Source organism: Nelumbo nucifera, chromosome 1 (genome assembly GCF_055504915.1).
Source record: "Nelumbo nucifera cultivar China Antique chromosome 1, China Antique-T2T, whole genome shotgun sequence".
In the NCBI taxonomy this organism is placed as follows: domain Eukaryota; kingdom Viridiplantae; phylum Streptophyta; class Magnoliopsida; order Proteales; family Nelumbonaceae; genus Nelumbo; species Nelumbo nucifera.
In genome coordinates, this window is record NC_142649.1 from 50731283 (window position 1) to 50742592 (window position 11310).

Below are 11310 nucleotides of genomic sequence, written 5' to 3' on the forward strand. Positions count from 1 at the left end.
AGTTTTGTAAATTGCACATCCATTATATTTTCTTTGTTCTTATTCACTTTTTCTTATAATGTCAAGGTTGACCATAGCTTATAAGAGCATCAGGTGAAACCATGGTGTCATGATTACCCAATCAACACGATGCATGTTTGTTAATTGAATGGTAAGCTAAAGCAAGTGTGAAGTTGGCTTGAATGTACTATCATATTACCCTTTAGTTAACTTTTGCTAGCTAGCCTAAATAGGGGATGATTCAAAGCAGACATGTATCTCTAATTAGGTGAAGAGTGGATAATAAAGTGAAGATGAGTTGAGTAATATTATCATTCCCTATATTCATTTAAGAGAATTTTGTAAAAACGACAAAAAACTTCACACGAACTTATTGCCTTGGATGCTTCCATTTAATCAGACAATAGTACAAATTGGGAAGAAGATGTTATTGTTACAAAGAAAATTTTGAGAAGATTATCAACCCTTAATACGAAAAAATAAACAAAATAAAATATAACCAAAATGTTCTTATAATGTAACAACATTGGAAGTTTCATCTGCATCATATTTCTGCCTAAATTTCTACAAATGTAGGAGTAACATAATAATCAAAACAAACAAAACAACTAATGCCACCAAAAGCAAGGTTAGCATATTTCTAATTTTGACTAATTCCAATTGTATCTCGTGTTTAAAATATGCTTGTAATTTCATTCTCATTTCATTTAGTACATTCCCTGGAAGCAAATCTATTGTTGAATCGTCATCTTGCATTGCATGTGAAATCTCATTTTCTTATATTTTCTTAATGTGTTGGTCACACCACTTAAAGAATGAACACATAGCGTCTTCCTAAAAATAACAATAACAATATAATTGTCAAATAACATGGAAAATAATAATTAATTATTGATTTAAGTCTAAAGTGATTCAAGAGAAAGGCTTACACATCTATAAAAGAATATGCTTGAAGGGAAGGGAGATCCATCATATGGATGGCCAAACTATGTAGAGTGGTTGGGCGAAATTTCAAATAATTTATTTCTCCCTTTCGAGAATCCTATTCCTTGATTTAGAAAAACTGTATTTTTCAATGTTCATTCTTGAAACAAACCGGACCAAATCTGAAACCAAGATTAAGGAAAGGATATACCTGATACGGAATCAACAGTAGTTCCCAATGCAAGTGTTCACGCCCAAAGAGTTCACCAAATCCTTCATCTACTAAAGATGACACAACTTAGGGTGAGGCAAGATCAGCAAAGAGATTCTTCAGCAAGAACCCCAATTCTTCAACAAGAATCATACAAGGATGCAAACACGGCTTCAAGATTGTTTCTTCTAGCAATAAACAATATCAAGATCCAATCATAATCACACCGAGAACTGGAGATCAAATAGGGTAGGGCAGCAAGAATAGAGAGACGATTTGAGATTAGCAAAAGTGTTTAATAGAAGGATTTCTCCCTCTATTTATAATCCTTCTTGGATTAGTTTCCTAATCATATCATGATAGGGTTCTTTGATCCAAATCTTTATTTGGATCAGAACTCCTAAGTGGATAAGACATATCTTATCCTCTTGCTGATCTAGAAGCAGATCTAAACTTAAATTTGCCCATCTCTTAATTAATCTAATTAGCCCAGTTCGAAATTGGGCCTTAGGCCCATTAAGCTTTCAGGCTCACTTCCTTTTGAATGTTGGCTAGCTTGGCTCTCTTTGTATGGCGTGGGACCCCATCATTGATCTCCACATAAGCCATATGAAGGGATGAGAGATTCATCGTATGGACGCCCAAATCTTGCAAAATAAAGGGGCGAATTTCAAAAATTTTTCTCTCCCTTCAATTGGGAATCGCATTCCCTATTTAGAAAATCTTATTTTCAATGATCATTCTTGAACCTTAAACTGAACCAGATCTGAACCAAAAAGAGTAGGAGAGGATTATACTTGATACGGAGAAACAATATCTCCCAACGAAGGTGTTCACGCCCAAGGAAGGATTCAAAAACTGCTCCCACTGAAGATGGCGCAGGGCAAGATGGAACAGAATCAGCAGTGTTCTTCTCCAAGAACTATGTCCTTCGCAAGAAACAGCATGATGGCACGTGAGCATAGCTTCCTATCAATTCTTCCTCAAAGAACTGATGTCAAGATCGAATCTTGACTTTTCCCACAACTGGAGATCGAACTGGCAAACATGGCGGCAAGAACAAGGCGGTAGCAAGAAAGAATTCTGCAGGGTTGCTTAATTCTTTCTTCTGTGTTTTTCAGCACTAAAGAGGATCTGAATGTCTCTATCTTCTAAAGGCTGCTGCCCCCTCTTTCTTTTGTTAACCTAAAAGATCAGCTCATAATCCCATTAGAAGCTGCTTATCCAAATCATATTTGGATCAGCCCTCTCTTTAGGTGATAAGGATAAACCCTTATCTTATCTGCAGATTAGATTAGCTTTCTCCTAATCTCATTAGGAAGTTTCTAGATCTGAATCATATTCAGATCTGGACTCTCTGAGTGGATAGGGTCAAGACCCTATCCTATCTGCTAATCCATCTCAGAATTCGCCCCATAATCAACTAATTAAATAGCCCAGTTCGAAATGGGCTTTAGGCCCATTAAGATTTTGTGCTCACTTAACCTTCCTAACTACTACCCAGTTGGGTTTCCTTGTATGGCGTGGGACCCAAGCATTGATCTACACATCAGCCACATGGGTTTAACCCAACCTTTGTCACAAGGCCTGGCCGAATACACTGTTATGGATAGTACACCCCATGAAACCCATCAAATGGGCTCTATGGGCCCAACACTTACCCTAAGTGGTCCTTGGGACAAGTCACCTTGTAACACCTAGGGACTGTGGGCAGATGCAAGATTAGCCCATTAGGTATTATCCTCAATGGTCTTAGACTTAACCTCTCAGTCCATAATGATCATACACTGCCCGACAAGAGAGGACCTCTCCCTCGGCTACAAGGAACAGTGTTGCACTCTCTACTTATATGGATCCCGGGAATTAAAACCTTCTTGCAAACATTTTAGAAACCATAATATATATACTTTTATATCTCATATAAAATATACTTTGCAAAAACAAATCTCAACGGTTGAAATCGGCTACCGGCAGTCTTGGTTTCCATCAGTGAGAGTGCTGCCCCGATCATTACCTTTGTCCGACAAAGGGGCTGATCCTGTCACTATGATCACCCACTTAGATGAATTCTCGGACTATCCCAACATACCCAAGTTTTAACCCCCGCTAAGGATCTCACTGATTGGTACATCAAAGACAGCCCAATCCGACACCTAGTGCAGTATCATAATTGAGTCTAGGGGTCGGGTGTAACTTTCCAGTTTTGCCCATCAATCTCCAAGGTCCAGGGCAATACTGGAAATCTAGTCCAGTTCATAGATTCAATTAATCCTACACTGTATGTGCCTAGGGTCTCACCCTGGCAGTTGAGACACGTCACCCCAACCGACTTGGTGGCACTACAGTGTCAGCCTTGTCTAGGTCTCCCCAGACCGATCCACTGGCTGTAAACATTCTAAACTAACACGAGTCTCATTAAGTGTCCAGTTTAAGGGTATTACACAGAAACATACCAAGGGAACATGAATCAAATATGCACTTTTATTCATTTACAATAAACTCATAAAGTACATCATTCTGATTGAAGCTAAGGGCATACAAAACTGTCTAACACCATATTGGTTCAACCCAACCTTTGTTACAAGGCCTGGCCGAATTCAACCCTTGAGACTATCAGTATGGGCTCTTAGCAGGCCCAACATTTACACTAAATGGTCCTTGGGTCCAGCCACCTTATGAAGGCCTAAGAACTACGGACTTATGTGAGATTAGCACATCAGGTATAAACCCTAAATAGTCTCACACTTAACCGCTTAGCCTATAATGATCAAACACTACCCGACAAGAGAGGACCTCTTCCTCGACTACAAGGTATAGTGTTGCACTATCTGCTCACATGAATCCCGGGAATTACCTTTTTGCAAACATTTTGTGAAACCATAATATATATGTATATCTCTATATAAATATATTTTGCAAAACAAATCTCAAACAAGTTTGAAATCAACTGCCGGTAGTTTAGGTTTCCATCAGAGAGAGTGCATTCCCCGATCATTCACTTTGTCCGACAAAGGGATTGATCTTGTCACTATGAACACCCACTCAAGCGAATTCTTGACTGGCCCAACATACCTAGGTTTTGACCCCCTCTAGGGATCTCACTGATTGAAATATCAAAGACAGCTCAATCCAACACCTAGTGCAGTACCATAATCAAGTCTAGGGGTCAAGTGTAACTTTCCAGTTTTGCCCATTTGTCTCCAAGGTCCAGGGCATAACTGGAAAATGGTCCGGTTTAGTGTTTCAAGTAAACCCACACTACATGTGCTTTAGGTCTCACCCTAGCAGCTGAGACGAGCCACCCCAACCAACTTGGTAGCACATTAGTGTCAGCCTTGGCAAGATAAACCTCCCCAGGTCTATCCAATGGTTGTGAAGATTCTAAATTAACATGAATTTCATTAGTGTCCAGTTTAAGAGTATTACACAGAAACATACCATAATAACATGACTCAATTATGTACTTTATTCATTTACAATAAATGCACCAGTACATCAATCTGATTGGAACTAAAGGCACATACTATCTAACACTACTTGAATTCCTTAAAATATTATACTTTAGTATAGCACAATTTCTTTTATTTGTTGAAGCATAAGAAGCCATCTTTCCTAAAAATAACAATAACACTAGGTCTTCATCTATATGCCCTTTACCAACAATTAAAGGAACGAGGAAAAGTTTTTAAGGCATACTTCATATCAATTCAAAGAACCTGGCCCCATATGGACACCATGCAGATCTATTTTTGTTAACTAACCTATGATAAGATATTTTTGGCTAAAAAAGGATGTACACATCAGCAAAGGTATCAACTTATGCACCCAAACATAGCCAAGTACAATATAGATAGTAGGGAAAAGAGGTGGAACAACAAGGCAATTGGTCAACTCTACAAAGTTTGCCATAAGGAACACTGCCTCCTCCTATTTAGACAACAAGCTAGTTATTTCAATATGGTAATTGGAAGTGGCAAAGAAATGCACATCCTATGATTTTTACCTCAATACAGGAAGGAAAATTTTCCAAGACATGCATCAAAGCAACTTAGAAACACTTGGCTCCATACAAAAACCATGAAGCTCTATGCAAGTAATTTGTATGCTTTGACAAGATATTTTGATGGAAGAAGGGGAAAATGTCTCTCAAGGCATCAACGGATACACTCAAAGATGGCCAATTACTATATTCAGAACAGAGAAAAGAGAGAATACAAATTTGGCCTACTTGGTAACTTACCTACAGTGACAACTTCGAAATAGCACTTAGCAGTGAAAAAAAAAATGGAAAACTTCCAGGGCATGCTTCACATCATATGGAAAACAAAATCTTCATTAACATAAGCCATAGGTAGGTGAACTTCATTCAGCATTTACAGTGACAAATAAGCATGCTAGGTCTCAAATGCCACTCAGAACTTACCTTTTTGTAGAGAAGTAAATTGCATTATCCACACATCAGATAACTTCATTCGACAAATTATTGAGTTTTAACTTGCTTAATGCTCCTTTCCCTATCTTGACATAGGTCTGCTACAAAAGAAGAAGAAGAAGAAGAAGAAAAACTTGAAGAAAGATTTTTTTATCAAATGAATTCCTCTATGCATGTTTATTTTCTAAGACAATACATAAAGCTATACAGTGCAATATTAGGTTTCAAAAAGTCCATAACTAGAACTCGACAATCTAATGACCCAAAATCAATTTGTTTTGAATTGGCTTGACTTAAGAACCAAAAATGCTAATGTCTTGTAGAATATTTGTCACCACATGCAGATTGGATTGTCTCATGCAAACCACTCATTAAGCAAAAATGATACATAGACACACATAGAACGTAATATATACGGTTAACCATGGAGTTGGCATTTTACATAGTAACATAAGAAATCGGATTATATCATATGAAATAATTACAAAACAATCATATTCTCCTAGTTCAAGATATACCACATTAAATATACAACTAATCAAAAACACATAAAATACACAAAACAAGAGAGGAAACCATTCAAGGAAATACTTTATTGTCTTTGATTGCTTTTCCTTTCTCAACAGGAAAGACATCTGGTGTCACAGCATACCGAGTGCATTTGGAAAACAAAGCAAGTATAATATAGCACTAATAAAAATATCATTAAGAAAAGACAAGAATTGAAGCAGATGAAGAAACAAGGAAAAAGAAGTATGTAGATTAGAGCAAAACTAATAAAAGGAAGCTCATGTACCTGGTTAGGGAGCTTTTCTTCAAATACAGACAAATGTGAACTTTCTTAGCTTCCTTGGAATACTTTCAAGCAGCACAAAGAAAGCAAAAAGACTCTCAACGAGTAGAAGTCTTATATATAAGGAAGCTAGGTGCTTAAGGGCATTTCAGACATAAAAAATATGTTTAATCAGGTTGATTCACCATCCAGGGGCAGTTTGGTCATGAAAATTGCATTTATACCAACATTGGCAACTTCTGTCAATGAAAACTAATGGTGCTCTAACTGATGGTGAGTTTTGCAAAACAAAAGCTTATTGACATGGGGTTCCCTAGACATTTCTTAGCTTTCTTGGAATAATTTCAAGCAGCACAAAGAAAGCAAAAAGACTCTCAATGAGTAGAAATCTTATATATAAGGAAGTTAGGCACTTAAGGGCATTTCAGACGTAAAAAATATGTTTAATCAAGCCGATTCACCATGTAGGGACAGTTTGGCCATGAAAAATGCATTTATGCAAACATTGGCAACTTCTGTCAATGAAAACTAATGGTGCTCTAAGGGATGGTAAGTTTTGGAAAACAAAAGCTTATTGACATGGGGTTCCCTAGACGTTTGGAAAAGTTATGATGAGTTTAATAGAAATGCTAAAATGTCATGATGAGTTTCAGTCAATTTCCATAAATAATATTTTAATAATGCCATTATGAAATTTAATAATTAATTATAAAAAAATTATAATTATAAAGTAATAAATTTTTAGTTGCATTTAAAAAATGATTAACATGATAGAAAATTCAAAATAAATTATTGCTTTTTAATTTTAATAATAATAATTGTTAAATTTAATTACAATAACATTATACTTAATTTATAATAACAAATTCTAACATTATTAAAATTTTTAAATAGTAATAAACTTAGCATAATATCATAACTTAGATTGTACATCAATAACAATTTACTAAATGAATAAAAATAAGTTATTCATTTAAAATCAATTTAAATTCAATTTAGAGTTATGAAAAATAAACACAACAAGATGAATTCAACACGGATTGGGTTTCACCCTTCCGAGGCCCTCATTTTTCCACATCACTGAGCTCTTAGCCTCTAGCCACATCACCTTGCTTTCCATTTCATTGTCATAACAAAGGTGGAAAATCCCAAACATTAAACATTTAGGAAATGGAAACTTCCCCAAATCTTCTCTTCCCTTACCAAATCTAATTTCTTGCCATTGTTCCCATTTTTTCTCTTCCCTATATTACCCTTCACACTCTTTCCATTCTTACTATTATTTCGCCATCTCCCTCCCCCAAAGAAACTTTCTCTTTAGTTCCTCTAGACTGAATAGATGTTAGACTTAGATGGTTTAGTGGGCATTTGAGATAGATTAGGAGATATTTTTGTTAGACAGTGTGTGCCCTTAACTCCAATCAGATTAATGTACATTATGACATTTAATGCAAATGAATAAAATACATATTTGTTTCATGTTATTGTGGTGGGTTTCTGTGTAATACCCTTAAACTGGATACATAATGAGACTTGTGTTAATTTAGAATGTTCAAAGTTGTTGGATAAGTCTGGGGAGATTTATCCTACTAAGGCTGACACTGGTGTGTCGCCAAGTGTTGGGGTGGCCTGTCTCAGCTGCCAGGGTGAGACCCGAGGTACATGCAATGTAGGTTTACTTGAAACCCAAAACTGGACTAGATTTCCAGTATTGCCCTGGACCTTCGTGATTAGTGGGCAAAACTGGAAAGTTACACCTGACCCCTAGACTCAATTATGATACTGCACTAGGTGTCGGATTGGGCTGTCTTTGATATGCCAATCAGTGAGATCCTTAGCGGGGGGTCAAAACCTAGGTATGTTGGGACAGTCCGAGAATTCATCTGAGTGGGTGATCATAGTGACAGGATCAGCCCCTTTGTCGGACAAAGATAATGAACGAAGATGCGCTCTCTCTAATGGAAACCAAGACTGCCGACAGCCGATTTCAATCGTTGAAATTTGTTTTGAAAAATATATTTATATATGGATATACATATATATATTACGGTTTCAAAATGTTTGCAAAAGGTTTTAATTCCCGGGATCCATGTGAGCAGAGAGTGCAGCACTGTTCCTTGCAGCCGAGGGAGAGGTCCTCTCTTGTCGGGCAGTATTTGATCATTATAGTCTGAGAGGTTAAGTGTAAGACCATTGAGGGTAATACCTGATGGGATAATCTTGCATCCGCCCACAGTCCCTGGGTTTTTATAAGGTGGCTAGGCCCAGGGACCACTTAGTGTAAGTGTTGGGCTCATTAGGAGTCCATGTGATGGGCTTCAGGGGGTTCACTATCTTTTCAGTGAATTCGGCCAGGCCTTGTAATAAAGGCTGGACTGAACCCATGTGGCTGATGTGCAGATCAATGTTTGGGTCCCACGCCATACAAAGAATCCCAACTGGGCAGCAGTTTGAGCACTTAGACTTCATAGGCCTAAAGCCCATTTCGAACTGGTCTAGTTTGACTAGTTAAATAAAGGGGCGGATCAGGGATTAAATTAGTAGATAGGATAGGGTTTTACCCTATCCACTCAGAGAGTCCAGATCTGAATTCAGATCTGGAAACCTCCTAATGAGATTAGGAGAGAGCTGATCTAATCTGCAGATAAGATAAGGGTTTATCCTTATCTCTTAAAGAGAACTCCTTATCCAAATACAGATTTGGATTTGGAAACTCCTAATGAGTGTTGGACAGTTTTTGTATGCCCTTAGCTTCAATCAGAATGATGTACATTATGAGTTTATTGTAAATGAATAAAAGTACATATTTGATTCATATTCCCTTGGTATGTTTCCGTGTAATACACTTAAACTAGACACTTAAAGCCCTAGATCTGATCGAAATGCCTCTGTATTGAGTTGTTTAGTGAGGCAATGACAAAGCAGCGGGCTAGGGAGTTCTTATCCTCCCAATCTTGGTAGTCCCTCCTACGGGCCTCAGAAGCCCTATCACCCAGACGCTCCGGGGCAGGATTTTTTCACCACCTTATCTAACTTTTCGAAAATTAGGACCAGCATAAGATTTCTGTACCAGTCGGCATAGTTTAGGCCCTTAAGCTTGTTATCGTCTAGAAAGTTAGGACCAGCATAAGATTTCTGTACCAGTCAGCATAAGATTTTTGTACCAGTCGGCATAGGAGAACTCTTGAGACGAAGATGGCAGAATTGCTTCTCTTCTCTCTAGAGTCTGTATGAGATCCAATCTCAATTCGTAGGAAGATTTCTTGCACACAACCCTAGGTTCGAAATCTGATTATGATCTCTTAGGGTTTCTCATCTTTTCTTCTTGATTAAGAAACCTCCTAATTAGGAGTTATACCAATCCAAATCAGTATTTGGATAGGGGATGATCTTAATCCTATCTACAGATAAAGTCAGCTTACTCCTGAACTTATCAGGAGGTTACCATATTCAAATCTAATTTGAATTTGGTCTCCCATAGTGGATAAGGTTAAAGGCCCAATCCTTTTGCTAACTTTAATCCCAGATTCGCCCCATAGATGGGTGATCATATCAGCCCAGCTCAAAATGGGCTTTTGGCCCATTAAGTGTTCAGTGCTTAACTAGTTTCCAATCTGCTGCCCAGTTGGGCTTCTTTGTATGGCATGGGACCCAAGCATTGATCTACACACCAGCCACATGGGTTCGGCCCAGCCTTTATTACAAGGCCTAGCCGAATTCACTAAAAAACTCAGTGAACCCCTGAGCCCATCACATGGACCCTATGGGCCCAACACTTACATTAAGTGGTCCCTGGGCCAAGCCATCTTATAAAAACCTAGGGACTGTGAGCAGGCACTGCTCGACAAGAGAGGACCTCTCCCTCGGCTGCAAGGAACAGTGCCGCACTCTCCACTCACATGGATCCCGGGAATTAAAACCATTTGCAAAACCAAAATTTTACAAAACCAAAATTCCAACGATTGAAATCAACTGCCGGTAGTTTGGTTTCCATCAGAGAGAGTGCATTCACGGTCATTACCTTTGTCCGACAAAGGGGCTGATCCTGTCACTATGATCACCCACTCAGATGAGTTCTCAAACTGCCCCAACATGCCCAGGTTTTGACCCCCGCTAAGGATCTCACTGATTGGCATATCAAAGACAGCCCGATCCGACACCTAGTGAAGTATCATAATCGAGTCTAGGGGTCAGGTGTAACTTTCCAGTTTTGCCCATATGTCTCCAAGGTCCAAGGCAATACTGGAAATCTGGTCCGGTTCAAGGATTTGAGTAATCCCATACTGCATGTGCCTTAAGTCTTACCCTGGTGGCCGAGACATGCCTTCCCAACACTTGGCGGCACACCAGTATTAGCCTTGGCAGGATAAATCTCCTCAGACTTATCCAATGGCTATGAACATTTAAAACTAACATGTGTCTCATTGAGTGTCCAGTTTTAGGGTCTTACACAGAATTATACCAAACAACATGAATCAAACATGCACTTTATTTATTTACACTAAATATCAAAAGTACATCAAATCGGATTGAAGCTAAGGGCATACAAAACTGTCAAACAACACTGTCCATAATAGTGTATTCGGCCAGGCCTTGTAACAAAGGCTGGGTTAAACCCATCTGGCTGATGTGTAGATCAATGCTTAGGTCCCACGCCATACAAGGAAGCCCAACTGGGCAGCAGATAGGAAGGCTAAGTGAGCACTGGACCTTAATGGGCCTAAAGCCCATTTTGAATTGGGCTATTTAATTAGTTAAATATGGGGTGAATTCTGAGATGGATTAACAGATAGGATAGGGTCTTAACCCTATCCACTCACAGAGTCCAGATCTAAATGTGATTTGGATCTGGAAACCTCCTAATAAGATTAGAAAAAGGCTGATCTAATCTACAGATAAGATATTATCCTTATCACCTAAAGGGATGTCTGATCCAAATATGATTGGATC